Source organism: Oncorhynchus nerka, linkage group LG11 (genome assembly GCF_034236695.1).
Source record: "Oncorhynchus nerka isolate Pitt River linkage group LG11, Oner_Uvic_2.0, whole genome shotgun sequence".
In the NCBI taxonomy this organism is placed as follows: domain Eukaryota; kingdom Metazoa; phylum Chordata; class Actinopteri; order Salmoniformes; family Salmonidae; genus Oncorhynchus; species Oncorhynchus nerka.
The window spans coordinates 40237652-40259032 of NC_088406.1; the positions used below are offsets into that span (position 1 = coordinate 40237652).

Below are 21381 nucleotides of genomic sequence, written 5' to 3' on the forward strand. Positions count from 1 at the left end.
AGGACCAAAAAGTGTCTGAGGCTATCCGTCAAGGTAAGAGTGACAACAGGTCCACATGTCAAAATGGGGGAAATCTTGGCAAATGGCTAAATGGTTATTCATGAGAATCGTGTTGTTGTATTGTTGAGTGTATCATGGTATCTCACAAACCTGTAACCTATGCTACTGTGGCCTATAGAGCTAGAAGGATGGATAACCAGGTGTGTGAAGGTGTGAGGTGGGATAGATGGCCTGCAGTCCTATCCCAAATGGACACCTAATCCCTATGTACTTGTGGAGATCTGAGAGGATGTGATTGGTGTAAGAAACACGACTAAACTTCCACCTCCGGAGGGGTCAAAAAAATGCATTTTCGTTGTCGGCAGGATTTGAACCTGTGCGGGAAGATCCCAATGGATTTCAAGTCCATCACCTTAACCACTCAGCCAGGACAACTGTGAAAGAAAAAAAAAACTTGGTAGGAGTGAGCCTATAGCATAGCCTATAGGCATAGCCTATAGCAAATTATAATTTAATAACTGAAAGATAATGTAGTAACTCATTAAAATGCAATAACATGAAATGTTCCCCTCATTCATTTGTTATTAAGTACGATTTTTTTCTTATTTTCTTTGCGCCAGCAGGTTTGCATTTGAAAGTTTTTTTTGTTAATTGTTATTTCAATGTGTGATGTTGTTATTTCATCATCTTATTATTACTGCCAAGCAGCATGACTCCTGCATGAGAGGAGCTAAACAACTGTCAGAAGTGGGATTTAAACTCACGCCTCCAGGGGAGACTGCGACCTGAACACAGCGCCTTAGACCACTCGGCCATCCTGACTACAGGAAATTAACTGGGTATCGGGTTAAAGAGTATGGGGTAAAAGTAGAAATAGGCACAGCCTCCTAAAATCACCACAGAGACCAGTAAATGCATAATACTGACTTGCCCTTTCAAAAGTAATTTGTTTTTATCAATTAAAAACTCCAGTCATTGATTTAACCTCAATATGGCCTTCAATGGGAAAAGAGTAGTAAATCGTCATTGATTGAGCGCTTAAGTGTCCTCAGAATATGCCCATTCTGATATAAATGATACAATTCCTCAGATAAGACCCAAAAAGTGTCTGCAAGTATCAGCAACCACCAGGGTAGAGTGACAACAGGTCCACACGGGGGAAATCTTAACAAATGGCTTAATGGGTATTTTCAACGCAATTGTGTTTTTATTTATTTTTAGGGTTGAACAAGGCAGCTCACCTGTGACCTGTGGCTTGACTTTAGATGCGGCGACATCGATTACCCTGCAGACTATATTTTTGTTCTTCCTGCCAGTACAATCTACTGACAACGACTGACGAGTTGTGTGTTCCGAGATGCCTTTTGTTATTTGCCTGTTTGTTGCCCGCCTGGGAAATTGCGCCGTTCTTGCAATTCTCTTTCAGCCTCTCATCAACTAGCTGTTTTTGCAGAAGGCTAAAAATACGATTGTTATTCACTACTCATATTAACTAGGTGTTATTTCCATTACCTTAATCACTACACACATTTTCCCCAATTTGAATATATATTCCCTATTCATATTCTGACAAAATTATTGTCTATAATAATATTCTGACAATTAGAAATTATGTATTTTTACTGTCTCATAGGGAATGTATAGTTTCAGGCAGTAACAGAAACAGAGCAACTCCCAAATACGTTTGACTAACCTCCAAATAGGCAGGGAAAAAAAGAATTACACATGTGATTGGACAAACCTTGCATCTTGGATTGACATATTGACTAGCCAGCCATTGATTGTAGCTTTTCTGGTCCTTCCCTCTGTGAGGAAGTAATGGTAGTGTTATCATTCTTTCAATTAGGCTAAGAGGATGAAAACTAGATTCTATACAGAGCTTAATTTTGCAGTATCGCGGTCAACGGAACCTCATTTGGCTGTCCTGAGGCAGAGCCTGAACCCATGTCAGTAGGGTTCGCCGGAGACAGCTGGTACTCTGTTCCTATTGTGGCCAGGAGCGGCACCAGCTTCAGTGGTATCCGGTGCGTCCTAACCCTGGGGTCCACTAGAGTAGAGGGGCGGCCCCGTGACCTTCTGTCTCCCAGGGTAGGTGTGAGTATTCCATTATCATCGTTTTCCGCCAAACCCCTAGTTCCCATTTCACTGCTGGCTGTCCCTCAAGTGTTGTCTCTACAACTCTGGAGGACTTTATCGACCAGGCCTTTGCCTCCTCCCTGAATTTAACTTCATACCCCCTCTCATTTTCCTGTCCAAGCTCTGGATATGTGACCATTGGGATCTGGCACAATTGCGCATGTCACATCACCCCCTCACCCTCACAGTGGGACGCAAGCACCAGAAAAGCCTTCACTTCATCACCACCCATACACAGTCCTCCTCAGCCTCCCGTGGCTCCAGCTTCATAACCCTACCATCTTCTGGTCAAAGATGAGAATCACCGCCTGGGGACCAGGATGCCAGATGACAGCTTTACTACAACCTGTGGTTCCACGTCAGTGGAGGGTCCTGTGAGTGTCCTCCAGCCCATCAATCGGTCCTCCAATATCGTTGGCCCCGTATTTTGGGTTGTAGATGTGGACATCCGTCAGGCTTTGGAGGGAACCCGCTCCTGCCACCTACCCTCCAGAGCGCATCTATGTCCACACAGGGGGGAGAGATCGGTTGTTGACCTGGGTACCAACATCCCTCGCCGCTGGACACCTAGGTATCACCCCTTACCATCTAATCCATCTCCAATAAATACTGGTGGCCCAACTTGGCACAGGACGTCGCCCACTATGTCAACTGATGTTCGTTATGTATTCAATCCAAATCTACCCAACACGCTCCAGGAGGGAAACTACTTCCCCTTCCCGTGCCTCAGTGGTCTTGGTTACATCTGTCCATAGACTTTGTAATATATCTCCAGCTTTCTGATGGGTTTGCCACTATTCTGGTTGGTTAACAGATTCTCTAAATCCTGCCGTGTTATCCCTCTCTGGTCTACCTACCACTTTCCAGGTTGCTAAGGCACAGCAGGTCTTCCGGCACTATGGCCTTCCGGAGGACATCATTTCCGACTGTGGTCCCCAATTCACGTTGCGGGTCTGGAAAGCCTTTATGGAGAAGCTGGGGGCCACGGTCAGCCTCACATCCAGGTACCGGCCTCAGTCTGAAGTTGACGAGTGGTTCCGGCGAGCAGTGGAGGTGTGGAACGCTGCTCACATGAGGCTCCAGCCCACCGTCAGAAGGATCTGGCGGACTGCCACCGCAGTGAGGCTCCCGTGTTCCATCCTGGTGATCGCTTATGGCTCTCCACCAGGAAAACTCCCTCTCCGCCGTTCCTGCCGGAAGCTGAGCCCCCGGTTTCTGGGCCCCTTCAATGTCCTCCGGAGGGTCAATGAGGTAACCTATCGTTTAGAACTCTCCACCAACTACCGGTCTCACCCTGCTTTCATGTTTCACTTAGGCTAGTGAACCATTTCACAACATCCGAAAAACATCCCCGGGACACACCGGGAACTAAACAAACAACGTCCTGACAACTTTAGCTGACCATTTTAAGACATTCCAGGGATGTTCCCTTGGGACCCTGTGCCCAATAACATTAAGGTAACCTGCCTAAATGAATACAGACCCGTAGCAGTGCTTTGAAAGGCTGGTCATGGCTCACAACACCATTATCCCAGAAACCCTAGACCTACTGGTGCAGCTGTAGAACCTTTTGAGTATCTGAGGACCCATGCCAAATCTTTTCAGGGGGAATAGGTTTTGTCGTGCCCTCTTCTTAAAATGACAGAATGTTCCATGCGCACAAAAAGTATACATTTGGTATACAAATTTGTTTACATCCCTGTTTAATTTTACCTTTATTTAACCAGGCAAGTCAGTTGAGAACACATTCTTATTTTCAATGACGGCCTGGGAACAGTGGGTTAACTGCCTGTTCAGGGGAAGAACGACAGATTTGTACTTTGTCAGCTCGGGGGTTTGAACTCGCAACCTTCCGGTTACTAGTCCAACGCTCTAATCACTAGGCTACGCTGCCGCTAGGCTATGAGCATTGCTCATTTGTCAAGATAATCCATCCACCTGACAGGTGTGGCATATCAAGAAGCTGGTTAATTAAACAGCATGATAATTATACAATTATACAATGCTTTTCAACCGTTCGTTGCCTGCACCCGCACGCCCGACTAGCATCACCACCCTGGATGGTTACGACCTAGAATATGTGGACATCTATAAGTACCTAGGTGTCTGGCTAGACTTTAAACTCTCCTTCCAGACTCATATCAAACATCTCCAATCTAAAATCAAATCTAGAATCGGCTTTCTATTCCGCAACAAAGCCTCCTTCACTCACGCTGACTATCCTACCGATCCTCGACTTCGGCGATGTCATCTACAAAATAGCTTCCAATACTCTACTCAGCAAACTGGATGCAGTTTATCACAGTGCCATCCGTTTTGATACTAAAGCACCTTATACCACCCACCACTGCGACCTGTATGCTCTAGTCGGCTGGCCCTCGCTCCAGGTCATCTACAAGTCCATGCTAGGTAAAGCTCCACCTTATCTCAGTTCACTGGTCACGATGGCAACACCCACCCGTAGCACGTGCTCCAGCAGGTGTATCTCACTGATCTTCCCTAAAGCCAACACCTCATTTGGCCGCCTTTCATTTCAGTTCTCTGCTGCCTGTGACTGGAACGAATTGCAAACATCGCTGAAGTTGGACACTTTTATCTCCCTCACCAACTTCAAACATCTGCTATCTGAGCAGCTAACCGATCGCTGCAGCTGTACATAGTCTATCGGTAAATAGCCCACCCAATTTACCTAACTCATCCCCATACTGTTTATATTTATTTACTTTTCTGCTCTTTTGCACACCAGTATCTCTACCTGTACATGACCATCTGATCATTTCTCACTCCAGTGTTAATCTGCAAAATTGTAATTATTCGCCTACCTCCTCATGCCTTTTGCACACAATGTATATAGACTATTTTTTCTTATTTTTTCTCTACTGTGTTATTGACTTGTTAATTGTTTACTCCATGTGTAACTCTGTGTTGTCTGTTCACACTGCTATGCTTTATCTTGGCCAGGTCGCAGTTGTAAATGACAACTTGTTCTCAACTAGCCTACCTGGTTAAATAAAGGTAAATTAAAATAAAAAATACAAAAATCACAGTGACCCTGTTTGATACGTTGCAAGGGTGGAATAGTAATATAAGTATTACGCTTAATATGCGTAACGCAATCGTAACTCTATGTTCTGTGTTTCTATGTTTTGGCCGGGTATGGTTCTCAATCAGGGACAGCTGTCTATCGTTGTCTCTGATTGGGAATCATACTTAGGCAGCCTTTTTCCTTTTGTATTTTGTGGGTAGTTGTCTTTGTTAGTGGCCTGTATAGCCGTAGTAAGCTTCAAATGCGTTTTTATTGTTTCTTGTTTTGTTGGCGACATTTGAAATAAAGAGAAAATGTATGATCACCAAGCTGCACCTTGGTCCGGTCATTTTCAAGACGACATTCATGACAAATATTTCCATCTCTCTCCCTTTCGATAACCACTCAGCATGAAAGGGAAAAATGTAATGCTCTGATCCAGTGGAAATGTCATAAAATACCTGACCCAGTTGATAGTTGATACAATGTTTAGAGTTCATTGCAGACAGGTCATGCGCAGCCAATGTGATTTATAGGGTATTTATATTTATCAGGATATTTTTCCTTCTGCAGGCTGCAATGTTTTTATGTGTTGGCTTTATGTAGGCTTTTTTGACATAGTTGGCAGTGTGAATAAAAGTTACTTTTAGATTAGTATCATTTTCATTTAGAGTAATATTTTAGAACCACAAACAATGATTTTGAGATACAAAGACTATTATAAATTAAATTAGTGTTCCACGATATGTGCCTATGAAAATCACAACTGTCTTGCAGGTTGGTAGAAATAGTAAGACAAATAGGCACGTTAGATGTTTCTATATATGGAAAAGAAATATTGACAGTGTCACGCCCTGGCCTTAGTTATCTTTGTTTTCTTTATTATTTTGGTTAGGTCAGGGTGTGAAATGGGGATTTATGTGTTTTGTCTGGTCTAGGGGTTTTGTATGTTTGTGGGGTGTTACCTAGTCTAGGTGTTTATGTAAGTCTATGGTTGCCTATATTGCTTCTCAATTAGAGGCAGGTGTTTATCGTTGTCTCTGATTAAGAACCATATTTAGGCAGCCATGTTATTTGGGTATTTTGTGGGTGATTGTCTTCTGTCTTTGTGTCATTGCACCAGATAGGACTGTTTCGGTTTTCACTTTTGTTCTTTTGTATTTTGTAGTGTTCTCGTGTATGATCTTTATTAAAGATGTTGAACACTAACCACGCTGCATTTTGGTTCTCCTCTCCTTCAACGGAAGAAAATCGTTACAGACAGATTGATTGATCGAAAGAAAAGACTATGCTTGGTCGACCAAGATTTTTGTTGTTGTTGTACAGCACTAGTAGAAATGCAGGAAATTGGCATTAGATGCCCCATAAAATGTAGGGAGGGCCCCCAGACCCCCTGCCAGGTTATGTCCTCCCCCTACACTTCAAAACCAAAGTTGCGCTGCCCCCGAAATGTGTTGTGTAAGTCTGATATAGTCAGGAAATTTTCAGGTCAATGCCTGGAGGTCAGTCAGAATTGGTGTTGAGGGAGTCTGTAGTGGTTTTACTACCAGTCACTGTCTTCCACTGTTGTAGTGGCGGTAGGTATGAAGAAGTATACTTCATAGCTATGTTATCCACGGAGGAGCTAACCTCATGACGGAAGTAATCTAAGTATTAGACCAGTCGTACGTGGTGTGATCGTGGTTCATGACTTCTAATAACTTTTCTCCTGAACGGAGGGTTCTATTTATTAGTGGCGTGCGTAACCATTGGAAGAGTGCAATGGAGATTCCCTTCCCTGTGCTGCACTCTGAGTGACTCCTATGTTGCTATTATCAATAGCAATTTAACTTGTGAGGTTACTAATCCTCTTACTAAGTGTTGCTGGATTGACTGTGGTACTGGTACTCAAGGGATCCAGTTGTCCTACCAATTTATTCTGAAATGTTATCCTAAAGGAATACATGATTAGAGCATTTTACTAGTTGTCTTGTAGTGACTACTACACATGGCAAGGAATAATTATTGGTGCCATTTGTTTTGGAGGTGGACAAGTCCACTGGACTTCCTTTACGACCAGTGTGGTACACCTCAGTACTATCTTAGATGTGTTCTAAGATAATCCCTGTCTAGGGGCCTGTCTGCTCCTCACTGATCTTAAAGGGGAGTTTACAACTAGATTTGATTTATGGTGTTGTCCGTAGTCTCAACATTTACATTTACATTTAAGTCATTTAGCAGACGCTCTTATCCAGAGCGACTTACAAATTGGTGCATTCACCTTATGACATCCAGTGGAGCAGCCACTTTACAATAGTGCATCTAAATCTTTTAAGGGGGGGGGGTGAGAAGGATTACTTTATCCTATCTCAACCCCCCCACCGGCCTCGATAAGGCTCATCATGGGTCTGGGCTACTATTCCCCCCCTTTGTGTCTCGGGACCCCCCCACCAGTGGGTGGTGTTGGTATCCGAGGCGCAAAAGAAAAGTTCAGATTGATTCTATACATCGTTTGACATGTTTCTGCATACTGTAATATAACTTTTTTGACTTTTCTTCGAGACTTTGTGCTCACGCCTTGTGCATTTTGATTACTGGACTAAACGCGCTAACAAAAAAGGAGGTATTTGGACATAAATGATGGACTTTATCGAACAAAACAAACATTTGTTGTCTAACATGGAGACCTGGGCGTATCATCAGATGAAGATCATAAAAGGTAAGTGATTAATTTGAACTCTATTTCTGACTTTTGTGACACCTCTCCTTGTTTTGAAAATGGCTGTATGGTTTTCTGTGGTTAGGCTCTCACCTAGCATAATTGCAAAGTGTGCTTTTGCCGTAAAGCCTTTTTGAAATCTGACACAGGGGTTGCATTAACCTTTTACGACTAGGGGGCAGTATTTTAATTTTTGGATAAAAAACGTTCCCGTTCTGAACGGGATATTTTGTCAGGACAAGATGCTCGACTATGCATATAATTGACAGCTTTGGATAGAAAACACTGACGTTTCCAAAACTGCAAAGATATTGTCTGTGAGTGCAACAGAACTGATGTTACAGGCGAAACGCAGATAAAAATCCAATCAGGAAGTGCCGCATTTTTTTAAACCGCTTCATGCCAATGACTCCTTATATGGCTGTGAATGGGCTACGAATGAGCTAACGCTTTCTACGTATTCCCCAAGGTGTCTACAGCTGTTCATATATCAATCATTATGGCGACTAAGTCAGGGAAAGCTACATCTAAGTCTAGATATACAGATGTACACACAATTTTAGAATAAATTGATTGGGAAGGTGAGGCAGAGATTGTTGTAGGACGATTCATTTAGCGATTGTGGAGGAATATTTTTTGAACGGGAGAGGACATCGTTTTGGACTGGCATCTTATCATGCTAATGCCCTTGTTTGAAATTTATAATATAAAATATTATGTATGATGATTTTTTTTACATTTTAGAAACAATATATAAACATGTAATGTCATGAAATGTGAGATGCGTGTGTCTGCCACCCCCACCCCAACCCACATGAAATAGCCTATTTGAGGCTGTTGAGGGGAGGGCAGGCCCACAAAACAATGGCCAAAGTGAAATGGAGACAGTAGATACAGTTCCTCCTGATGCAAGACAATGCTAAACCTCATGTGGCTGGAGTGTGTCAGCAGTTCCTGCAAGAGGAAGGCATTGATGCTATGGACTGGCCCGCCCGTTCCCCAGACCTGAATCCAATTGAGCACATCTGGGACATCATGTCTCGCTCCATCCACCAACGCCACGTTGCACCACAGACTGTCCAGGAGTTGGCGGATGCTTTAGTACAGGTCTGGGAGGAGATCCCTCAGGAGACCATCCGCCACCTCTTCAGGAGCATGCCCAGGCATTGTAGGGAGGTCATACAGGCACGTGGAGGCCACACACACTACGGAGCCTCATTTTGACTTGTTTTAAGGACATTACATCAAAGTTGGATCAGCCTGTAGTGTGGTTCACCGCTTTAATTTTGAGTGTGACTCCAAATCCAGACCTCCATGGGTTGATCAATTTGATTTCCATTGATAATTGTTGTGTGATTTTGTTGTCAGCACATTCAACTATGTAAAGAAAAAAGTATTTAATAAGAATATTTCATTCATTCAGATCTAGGATGTGTTATTTTAGTGTTCCCTTTATTTTTTTGAGCAGTGTATAATAGAGACACTAGATCTAGCTGAAATGTCATAATATAAAAGAGACAGTAGATCTAGCGGGTCATAATAATGTATTCAACCTTATGTTCCCTGTACTCTCTCTATATATATATCTGTTTATTATACGTGAAACTATTCGAACTGAACATTTTCTTTCACAGTGACACTGACTCTGAATGGGAGTCTCCTCCAGTGTCCTGTGTGAATTTAAGAATGCTCTCTCTAATTCTCTCTTTCTCTCTCTCGGAGGACCTGAGCCCTAGGACCATGCGTCAGGACTACCTGGCATGATGACTCCTTGCTGTCCCTAGTCCACCTGGCCTTGCCGCTGTTCCAGCACACCATCCACTGCTTCCGAGCATATTACCCACCAATGTCCAATCTATAGATAACAAGGTGGACGAAATTAACCTCTTGAAACTCTGGGGGCAGTATTTCATTTTTGGATGAAAACGTTCCCGTTTTAAACAAGATATTTTGTCGGGTTAGATGCTCGACTATGCATATAATTGACAGCTTTGGAAAGAAAACACTCTGACGTTTCCAAAACTGCAAAGATATTGTCTGTGAGTGCCACAGAACTAATGCTACAGGCGAAACCAAGATGAAAATTCAAACAGGAAGTGAGCCAGATTTTTGAGGCGCTGTGTTCCAATGTCTCCTTATATGGCTGTGAATGCGCCAGGAACGAGCCTACACTTTCTGTCGTTTCCCCAAGGTGTCTGCAGCATTGTGACGTATTTGTAGGCATATCATTGGAAGATTGACCATAAGAGACTACATTTACCAGGTGTCCGCCTGGTGTCCTCCGTCAAAATTGGTGCGTAATCTCCAACTGCATGTATTTTTCCATGTGATTCAGAGGAGAAACCAAACTTCCACGAATGACTTATCATCGAATAGATATGTGAAAAACACCTTGAGGATTGATTCTAAACAACGTTTGCCATGTTTCTGTCGATATTATGGAGTTAATTTGGAAAAAAGTTTGGCGTTTAGATGACTGAATTTTCTGGGGTTTTTCTTAGCCAAACGTGATGAACAAAACGGAGCGATTTCTCCTACACAAATAATATTTTTGGAAAAACGGAACATTTGCTATCTAACTGAGAGTCTAAATTATTTTATTTGAATGCTTTTCTTGTTTTTGTGAAAATGTTGCCTGCTGAATGCTAGGCTTAATGCTATGCTAGCTATCAATACTCTTACACAAATGCTTGTTTTGCTATGGTTGAAAATCATAATTTGAAAATCTGAGATGACAGTGTTGTTAACAAAAGGCTAAGCTTGAGAGCCAGTATATTTATTTCATTTCATTTGCGATTTTCATGAATAGCTTGAGGCTATAATTACGATCCCGGATACGGGATTGCTCGTTTCAAGAGGTTTTAAGGCACAGGTTGCCTCACAGAGAGACATCAGAGATTGTAACATTCTTTGTTTCACGGAAACATGGCTCACTCGGAAAATGTTGTCAGAGTCGGTACAGCCACCCGGTTTCTTCAGGCATCACGCATCACGCCAACAGAAACAAACATCTCTCTGGTAAGAAGAAGGGCGGTGATGTATGCCTTATGAATAACGACTCATGGTATAATCACAACAACATACAGGAACTAAAGTCCTTTTGTTCACCTGACCTAGAATTCCTTACAATCAAATGCATATTATCTTCCAAGAGAAGTCTCTTCCGATTATAGTCACAGCCGTGTATATCCCCCCAAAGCAGATACCTTGTTGGCCCTAAAAGAACGTCACTGTGAGGTCTGCACAAAGCATCACCAGGGGCAAACTAACTTCCCTCCAGGACACCTACAGCACCCAATGTCACAGGAACGCCAAAAAGATCATCAAGGACAACAAAGAAGAACAGCTTCTATCTCAAGCCCATCAGACTGTTAAATAGCTATCACTAACTCAGAGGCTTCTGCCTACATTGAGACCCATCACTGGACACTTAAATAAATGGATCACTTGTCACTTTAAACAATTCCACTTAAAATAATGTGACTTTAATAATGTTTACATATCTTACATTACATATATCACATGTATATACTGTATTGAGACCCAGTGCAGTCCAGGAGGAGATGCACTGCAGTACTTAATGCAGCTGGTGGCCACCCCAGATACTGATTATTACTTTTGAGTTTGACCCCCCTATTGTTCAGGGACACATTATTCAATTTCTGTTAGTCACATGTCTGTGGAATTTGTTCAGTTTATGCCTCAGTTGTTGAATCTTATGATCATACAAATATTTACACATGTTAAGGTTGCTGTCGCTATCATCGCCAAGCCTATCTCTGACCTTTTTTAACTTGTCTCTCCTCTCTGGGGAGGTTCCCATTGCTTGGAAGGCAGCCACAGTGCGTTGTTTATTTAAATGGGGAGATCAAGCTGATCCTAGCTGTTATAGGCCAATTTCTATTTTGCCCTGTTAATCAAAAGTGTTGGAAAAACATGTCAATAATCATCTGACTGGCCTTCTTGATGTCTATAGAATTCTCCCTGGTATGCAATCTGGTTTCCGATAAGGTTATGGATGTGTCACTGCAACCTTAAAGGTCCTCAATGATGTCACATTGCTCTTGATTCTAAGCAATGTTGTGCTGTTATTTTTATTAACTTGGCCAAAGATTTTGATACGGTAAACCATTCTATTCTTGCGGGCCGGCTAAGGATTATTGGTGTCTATGAGGGGTCTTTGGCCTGGTTTGCTAACTCAATCTCTCAAAGAGTGCAGTGTATAAAGTCAGAACAACTGCTGTCTCAGCCATTGCCTGTCACCAAGGGAGTACCCCAAGGTTCGCTCCTAGGCTCCACTCTCTTCTTAATTTACATCAACAACATAGCTAAGGCAGTAGGAAGCTCTCTCATCCATTTATATGCAGATGATACAGTCTTATACTCAGCTGGCCCCTCAGATTTTGGTTTAAAAAGCTCCACAACAAAGCTTTCTTAGTGTCCAACAAGCTTTCTCTGCCCTTGTTCTGAACACCTCCAAAACAAAGGTAATGTGGTTTGGTAAGAAGAACGCTCCTCTCCATACCAGTGTGATTACTACCTCTTAGATGACATAGTCACCTTATACAAGTACCTGGGAGTATGACAAGACGGTACACTGTCCTTCTCTCAGCACATTTCAAAGCTGCAAGCTAAGGTTAAATCTTGGCTTGGTTTCCTGTATCATAATCATAATTTGAAGGCCAGCATCCCAGAGACTTTTCACTGGTGTTTTGCGGGTAATATTTCATGAAGCTGACAGTTGAGGACTTGTGAGGTGTCTGTTTCTCAAACTAGACACTCAAATGTACTTGTCCTCTTGCTCAGTTGTGCACCGGGAAGACCTAATCCTCTTTCTATTCTGGTTAGAATCAGTTTGCGCTGTTCTGTGAAGGGAGTAGTTAACAGCGTTGTACAAGATATTCAGTTTATTGGCAATTTCTCGCATTTTTTTCTGGACGATTTGAGCCTGTAATTGAATATGTCCGTAAACACACCAGCTAGCTGGTCTGCGCATGCTCTGAGGAAGCGGCTAGGGATGCCGTCTGGGCCGGCAGCATTGCGAGGGTTAACACTTTTAAATGTCTTACTCACGTGGGCCAAGGAGAAGGAGAGGCCACAGCCTTTAGTAGCGGGCCGCGTCGGTAGCACTGTGTTATCCTTAAAGCGGGCACGAAGAAGTTTTGTTTGTCTGGATGCAAGACGTCGGTGTCCGTGACGTGTTTGATTTTCTTTTTGTAGTCCGTGATTGTCTGTAGACCCTGCCACATACGTCTTATGGTGTAATTGTAACAAGACACGAGTCGTTAATCATGAAACATACACCCCCGCCTTTCTTCTTCCAGGAGAGACGTTTATAACCGTCGGCGCGACGCACAAAGAATCCCGGTGGCTGTACCGACTCCTACAGCATGTCCCCAGAGAGCCATGTTTCCGTGAGACAGAATATGTTACAATCCCAGATGTCTCTCTGGAAAGCAACCCTAGCCCTAATTTCGTCTACCTTGTTATCTAGAGACTGGACATTAGCGAGTAAAATAATTGAAAGCGGTGGGTGGGGTGCGTGCCTCTGAAGTCTCACCAGAAGCCCACTCCATCTACCTCTCCTGTGGCGACGTTGTTTTGGGTTAGCCTCTTTAATCAGTTTGAATGCCATGGGTGGTTCGAACAAAGCATCTGCTTCAGGAAAGTCATTTTCTGGTCATAGTGCTTGTAAGTTGACGTCACTCTGATATCCAATAGTTTTTCCCAGCTGTATTTAATAACACTTTTCTGGACTAACAATGTAAGAAATAATACATAAAAAAACAAGGACGAGAAGCGAGGCGATCCTCTCTGTCGGTGCCATCTTGCTGACTATTATTGGTGTCATTGGAGTTCAAGTAAACTCACTGCTGTACACTGCTGTACAACAAGTATTTGATACACTGCCGATTTTGCAGTTTTCCTACTTACAAAGCATGTAGAGGTCTATAATTGTTATCATAGGTACACTTCAACTGTGAGAGACAGAATCTAAAACAAAAATACAGAAAATCATATTGTATGATTTTTAAGTAATTAATTTGCATTTTATTGCATGATCTAATTATTTGATCACCTACCAACCAATAGGCAAGCAGCTTGGTGAGAAGGCAACAACTGTTGGCGCAATTATTAGAAAAGGGAAGAAGTTCAAGATGACGGTCAATCAACCTCGGTCTGGGGCTCCATGCAAGATCTCACCTCGTGGGGCATCAATGATCATGAGGAAGGTGAGGGATCAGCCCAGAACTACACGGCAGGACCTGGTCAATGACCTGAAGAGAGCTGGGACCACAGTCTCAAAGAATTAGTATTAATTCTGGTAATGGTAATTATACCATTAGTAACACACTACACCGTCATGGATTAAAATCCTGCAGCACACGCAAAGTCCCCCTGCTCAAGCCAGCGCATGTCCAGGCCCGTCTGAAGTTTGCCAATGACCATCTGGATGATCCAGAGGAGGAATGGGAGAAGGTCATGTGGTCTGATGAGACAAAAATAGAGCTTTTTGGTCTAAACTCCACTCGCCGTGTTTGGAGGAAGAAGAAGGATGAGTACAAACCCAAGAACACCAACCCAACCATGAAGCATGGAGGTGGAAACATCAGTCTTTGGGAATGCTTTTCTGCAAAGGGTACAGGACGACTGCACCGTATTGAGGGGAGGATGGATGGGGCCATGTATCGCGAGATCTTGGCCAACAACCTCCTTCCCTCAGTAAGAGCATTGAAGATGGGTCGTGGCTGGGTCTTCCAGCATGACAACGACCCGAAACACACAGCCAGGGCAACTAAGGAGTGGCTCCGTAAGAAGCATCTCAAGGTCCTGGAGTGGCCTAGCCAGTCTCCAGACCTGAACCCAATAGAAAATATTTGGAGGGAGCTGAAAGTCCGTATTGCCCAGCGACAGCCCCGAAACCTGAAGGATCTGGAGAAGGTCTGTATGGAGGAGTGGGGCAAAATCCCTGCTGCAGTGTGTGCAAACCTGGTCAAGAACTACAGGAAACGTATGACCTCTGTAATTGCAAACAAAGGTTTCTGTACCAAATATTAAGTTCTGCTTTTCTGATGTATCAAATACTTGTGTCATGCAATAAAATGCAAATTAATTACTTAGAAATCATACAGTGTGATTTTCTGGATTTTTGTTTTAGAGTCCGTCTCTCCCAGTTGAAGTGTACCTATGATAAACATTACAGACCTCTACATGCTTTGTAAGTAGGAAAACCTGCAAAATTGGCAGTGTATCAAATACTTGTTCTCCCCATTGTACCTCTATAGGCACTATTAGGAAAATGATGAACTCAACGCAATTCACGTAATTTATACGAGCTGGATATTTTGACCGTTGACACTGAAAATACTTGTATTTCATTACAATAACTGTCTTATGCGTCTCCTTAGTTTTTGTGAACACAGTGCTTATTGTGGTAATATGTATGGAGAGAAGCCTTCATGAACCCATGTATCTGTTTCTGTGCAGTTTGTTTGTAAATGACTTGTATGGTACCACTGGTTTGTTTCCTGCTCTCATGACTCATTTGGTTTCAGATGACCATACAGTTTCCACTGTGTTCTGTTACCTACAGATCTTTTGCATTTACACATGGAACCATTGAATTCAGCAATTGTCCTATGACAGGTACCTTGTTACTGTATATGTTATCCACTGCAGTATTACAGCATCATGACAACCAACAGGGCGTGTATTTTAATGTGTGTAATATGGTGTACTCTTTTGCAAAAAGCATCATAACACTGACTTTAACCATTCGTTTGCAATTGTGTCGGAACGTTATAGACAAAGTGTATTGTGTTATGATGTTATAGACTAAGTTAAGCCCACCTTATTGCCCACCTGCCACCATTACGTCCATCCCTAATGGGAAATAGGCCCTTTAAGGTGGTGGGACAACCACACATCCATCTAGTTTTTCAAGTGCCACTGTGAGATATGTTTGACCCACAGAATAAAACAATACAGTAAGGGTAATGATGATGTGTTGTATGTATAAGGCACAGTGGTTGTGTACTCCATCCATCGTGTAAAAAAGCTGTAAAAAGTTTAGGAGTTCTGTCACTTAAGATTATGTCCGAAACACCCGTAATTTTTTTTACTCCATGCATACCTTACCATGGGGAAAGCAGAAGCTAATAACACAATAACAAGAGCATAATAAACATGTTTATTGAGTCATTAGGTACGAGGTCATTAGTCCACTCTATCACCTCGTTCCCTGGGACCCAATTAATGCACCTATTAACCTGTAGAGACCTGAGGGGCTCAAGGAGATGCACAGCTTGGCTTCGAATGCACACCAAATGGTTCCCTATTCCCTATATTGACCAGAGCCCACTTGGTCAAAGGTGGTGCACTATATAGGGAATAGAGTGCCATTTGGGATGCCCACCATCTGTCATCGCCTCTGGGAGTGTAGACTCTGAAAGTATACTGTAGGCCTAGGATCGCCTAGAGTGACAATAAGGGTCCCCACTTTTACCTCAGCAGGAATAGCTCTGGGCCTAGGTTTTAATATATCTCTATGAATTAGGGTCCAGAGTTATTCTCTCTTTTCTCTTGTTAGGTCATGTGTTTGGGGAAACCGTTCCTGTCAAAGGCTTTGGATTGGTTTCACTGAACCATTTATTTATTGTAAGGACAGAGCCGGCTGAGGCGTGAAAGCCTGACGATCCCGCTTAGGCGTGGGATTCTGACAGGCTGGCTGAGGCATGGGAGCCTGACGAGTTGGGTGAGGATAACGGGGGAAGCCCGACGGGCCAGCTGAGGCCCCCCCGGCTACATTGGCAGCGGCACTCTGACCCGACGTCACCTACAAAAACAAAAAACAAAAACTGCCTGGTGCTTCAAATTGTGGTGTCAGCCCTCTGTAAGGCCAGACGCTTGGAGACGAGATGGAAGTACAGGGAGTGAACATTTAATTAATAAACAGATGTGAAACAGGACAGGACAGCATTTGGACATTAATGCTGACACGGGGATGAAACAGAGGAACAGACAGATATAGGGAAGTTAATCAAAACGTGAAGGAGTACAGGTGAGTCCAATGAAGCGCTGATGCGGGAATGATTGGCTGCCTGGCGCCCTCGAGCTCCAGGGATGGGGAGCAGGCGTGACAATTTATTGGAACTTGGCGCACAATACATAGCACACAAACTCCTCCAAAAACTTTCATGATAGATCTGATAGCTTTGTCTGCCCAGCCCATTGGTGTTGCCACAAATAGTGCATTCAGAAAGTATTCAGACACCTTTCCTTTTTCTACATTTTGTTACGTTACAGCCTTATTAAAATGGATTGAATAAATAAAATCCTCAATCTACATACAATACCATATAATAACAAAGCAAAAACAGGTTTTCATAGGAATACCTTATTTACAGAAGTATTCAGACTTTTTGCTATGAGACTCGAAATTTAGCTCAGGTACATCCTGTTTCCATTGATCATCCTTGAGATGTTTCTACAACTTGATTGGAGTCCAACTGTGGTATATTCATTTGATTGGACGTTATTTGGAAAGGCACACACCTGTCTATACTGTACAAGGTCCCACAGCTGACAATGCATGTCAGAGCAAAAACAAAGCCATGAGGTGGAAGGAATTGTCCATGGAGCTCAGATACAGGATTGTGTTGAGGCACAGATATGGGGAAGGGTACCAAACAAATTCTGCAGCATTGAAGGTCCCCAAGAACACAGTGGCCTCATTCTTAAATGAAAGAATTTTGGAACCAATACTACTCTTCCTAGAGCTGGTCGCACGACCAAACTGAGCAATAAAGGTAGAAGGGCCTTGGTCAGGGAGGTGACCAAGAACCCAATGGTCACTCTGACAGAGCTCCAGAGTTCTTCCGTGGAGATGGAAGAACCTTTCAGAAGGACAACCATCTCTGCAGCACTCCACTAATCAGGACTTTATGGTAGAATGGCCAGACGGAAGCCACCTCTCAGTAAAAGGCACATGAAAGCCTGCTTGGAGTTCACCAAAAGGCACCAAAAGAACTCTAAGACAATGAGAATCAAGACTCTCTGGTATGAACTCTTTGGCCTGAATGCCAGGTGTCACGTCTGGAGGAAACCTGGCACCATCCCTACGGCGAAACATGGTGCTGGTAGCATCATGCTGTGTGGATGTTTTTGAGCAGCAGGGACTGGGAGACTAGTCAGGATCGAGGAAAGATGAATGGAGCAAAGTATAGAGAGATCCTTGATGAAAACCTTCTCAGGGGGCTTAGGACCTCAGACTGGGGTGGAGGTTCAACTTCCAACAGGACAATGACCCTATGCACACATGAATGGCTTTGGGACAAGTCTCTGAATGTCCTTGAGTGGCCCAGCCAGAGCCATGACTTGAATCCGATCCAACATCTCCGGAGAGACCTGAAAATAGCTGTTTAGCGATGCTCCCCATCCAGACCTGACACAGCTTGAGAGGATCTGCAGAGAATGGGAGAAACTCCCCAAATACCGGTGTGCCAAGCTTGTAGAGTCATACCCAAGAAGACTCAAGGCTGTAATCGCTGCCAAAGGGGACTCTGTAAGTACTCTGTAAAGGGTCTGAATACTTATGTAAATTTAATATTTACGTTAAAAAACAATTATACATTTGATAACGTTTTTAAAAACCAGTTTTTGCTTTGTCATGATGGGGTATTGTGTGTAGATTGAAGAGGGGGGGGGACAATTAATTCAATTTTAGAATAAGACTTAACCAAATGTCGAAAAAGTCAAGGGGTGTGAATACTTTCTGAATGGACTGTACCTCTTCTACAGTGTAGAGTGCAAGTCTAGACACACATAAATTTTTTTAAACAGGATCATAGGCCACTAACACAGCCTGTTCAATAACATAACATTAAGGATGTGTATTCTTCTGATGTGCTGTACTAATCAAATCATATCAAACTATCAAACTATCCTACCAATCTACTATTTTTATTTAGGAATGTCACTCTGGCCATGTGTAACAGTGTTGCTTCCGTCCCTCACCTTGCCCCAACCTGGGCTTTAACCAGGGACTCTCTGAACACATCGACAACTGAAATTTTGTGTTTAGCGTACTTTACATGTAATAAATGTGTTATTTTGCCTTTGAATGTATTCAGTAATATTTTAAGAAACACAGACAGCCGTTCAACTTACTCTTCAAAGTTGTAATAGTAGAATGCACACGGTGCAATTTTGAAATTGGGTAGTTGTTTTCCTCTTGTCATTTCAGACATTTCAGACCTTATAGAGGTATTTAAATATCCAGACCAACTAGCCAACTAACCAACATGTCAGCTAACATTTTTGAACCAGGTTTTTAGCCCATTGAGTTTGTTGTAATGTTTGAGTCACCAGATATCACATGAACATGCATAAGACATGTTCCCCAATGATGAAGGGAAGCCTGAGTGAAAATGTTGGGGAACCACCGCTCTACTGTATAACAATATTATGAAACCTAAAATAATTAGTGGCTTAATTCTGCTGTCCTGGTTGTATTCTTTTTTCATGGATGTCATCCCTATCTCCCTGAGTTTGTGACTGCAGTTTTGTGACAATGTTATAGACATAGTGTATTGTGACAACTACTCGGTGGTCAAGCTTTCCTGGTCAAACATTACACGAAAATATAACATGTGGTCTTGTTATAACTGTACTTTCTTTAGCTTGTGCTATATTTCCTAACATGTAAGAATTCTAGAAATATGTTTACAGTCTTCAAAAAAAACGAAACCAAAAGCTTTTAACACTTGTACACCACATACATATAGCCTCTTTGCTGAAATTCTCCTTTGACTGTTTATTTTTGATTCTACAAGGCAGACATTATACTGCACATAGTCCACCTATACTTCACAGTTTTATTTGTTTATTTTCCAATATCTCCACCACTTTTCAATCCTATTATGTATAGCTTTAGGATCAATAAAACCAGGCAGGTTTGTAAAAAGGTACTAGGCCTTCACTTCACCCTAAAATGTAACATGATTGTATATTTTTCTAATATTGAATTGTGTTTTGTTGCTACAATTGACTATTCAAAAATGTGGCATTTCGGCATAGTATTGTCACTGCAAATGTTTGATGTAATATTAGGTATCTGATCTTTATAATTCACCAATTAAATATGGTGTTCCCCAAGGCTCTGTTTTAGAACCATTCTGGTTTTATACAGTATTCAGATTTGGGGTGAAAAATTATATTGTACTGGCAGATGTTTGGATTGGTTCCTTGCAAATAAACATTTGTCGTTAGGACATCCCTGGAACGTCACAAAATGGTCACCTAAAGTGGTCCCCTGGAGGTTTGGTGTAGTTCCCAGTTTATTCCGCAGGCTTCCCTGATTACTTTTTAGATGTCGTTTTAATTTGTAATTCATCTTTTCAATAATTTTTATGACGTAGATTCAGAGGGGTTGGGTTAAATGCGGAAGACACAATTTGGTTGAATGCGTTCAGTTGTGCAACTGACTAGGTATCCCCTTTCCCTGCCACTCAATAGTATGAGAACAGAATTGGGGTTTGAGAGTGGAATGAACCAACCACATTTTGACCTGTAATGGGTGGAACCATATAAAAAAAAGTGACTTATCTAGGTACGTCACTATTGAGTGCGCAAGAGCAAAGAATCAGTGGCAAGTTTTAGCATGATAATACACAGCCCCATGTAGCAAGGATCTGTACACAAGCTGAAAATGTCCCAGTTCTTCTATGGTCTGCATACTCACCAGACATGTCACCCATTGAGCGTGTTTCGGATAATCTGGATCGACATGTACTACAGGGTGTTCCAGTTCCCGCCAATATCCAGCAACTTCGCACGGCCATTGGAGAGGAGTGGGACAACATTCCACAATCAACAGCATGATCAACTCTATGCCAATGAGATGTGTTGCGCTGTATGAGGCAAATGGTGATCACCAGATACTGACTGGATTTCTGATCCACACCCTTACCTTTTTTTAAAGGGTCTATTCCCAGTCATGTGAAATCCAGAGATTATGGCCTAATTTATTTATTTCAATTGACTGACTTCCATATAGGAACTGTAATTCAGTAAAATATTAAAATAAATCAAATCAGTATACCTTAAAATAACATTACACTGTGACCAAACTGGTATTTGTTCTGAACGCCCTCTTATGGTCCCGAGGTAAATGTCATGTTTTAATGTTCCTACAATGTTCTGACTGTTGAACAAAGTCATCAGTGGGATGACGTCTCGCTGAAACCCCTAAAGCAACATTTCCCAAACTTTGACCTGGGGACCCAAAAGGGGTGCACATTTTGTTTTTTGCCTTAGCACTACACAGCTGATTCAAATAATTAACTAATCGTTAAGATTTGATTATTTGAATCAGCTATGTAGTACTTGGGCAAGAAAATGCACGTGCACCACTTGGGGTCCCCAGGACAGTTTGGGAAACGCTGCCTTAAAGGGACTTAATGGGAACTTTTCCGAATGTCCTTAGGACATCCCCTGTTTGCTGGGTTAAAACATAAATAAA

The 21381-nt window shown here is 42.5% G+C and overlaps 1 non-coding gene and 1 pseudogene across 1 annotated transcript; one reads left to right on the plus strand and one right to left on the minus strand.

The window, feature by feature from the left end:
• Nucleotides 1–353: 353 nt before the first annotated feature.
• Nucleotides 354–435, minus strand: trnas-uga (transfer RNA serine (anticodon UGA)). The gene has a single exon. It is a non-coding gene; the product is annotated as a tRNA-Ser (tRNA).
• Nucleotides 436–1944: 1509 nt separating this feature from the next.
• On the plus strand, nt 1945–20741 carry LOC135573879 (olfactory receptor 1E16-like; annotated as a pseudogene).
• Nucleotides 20742–21381: the final 640 nt, after the last annotated feature.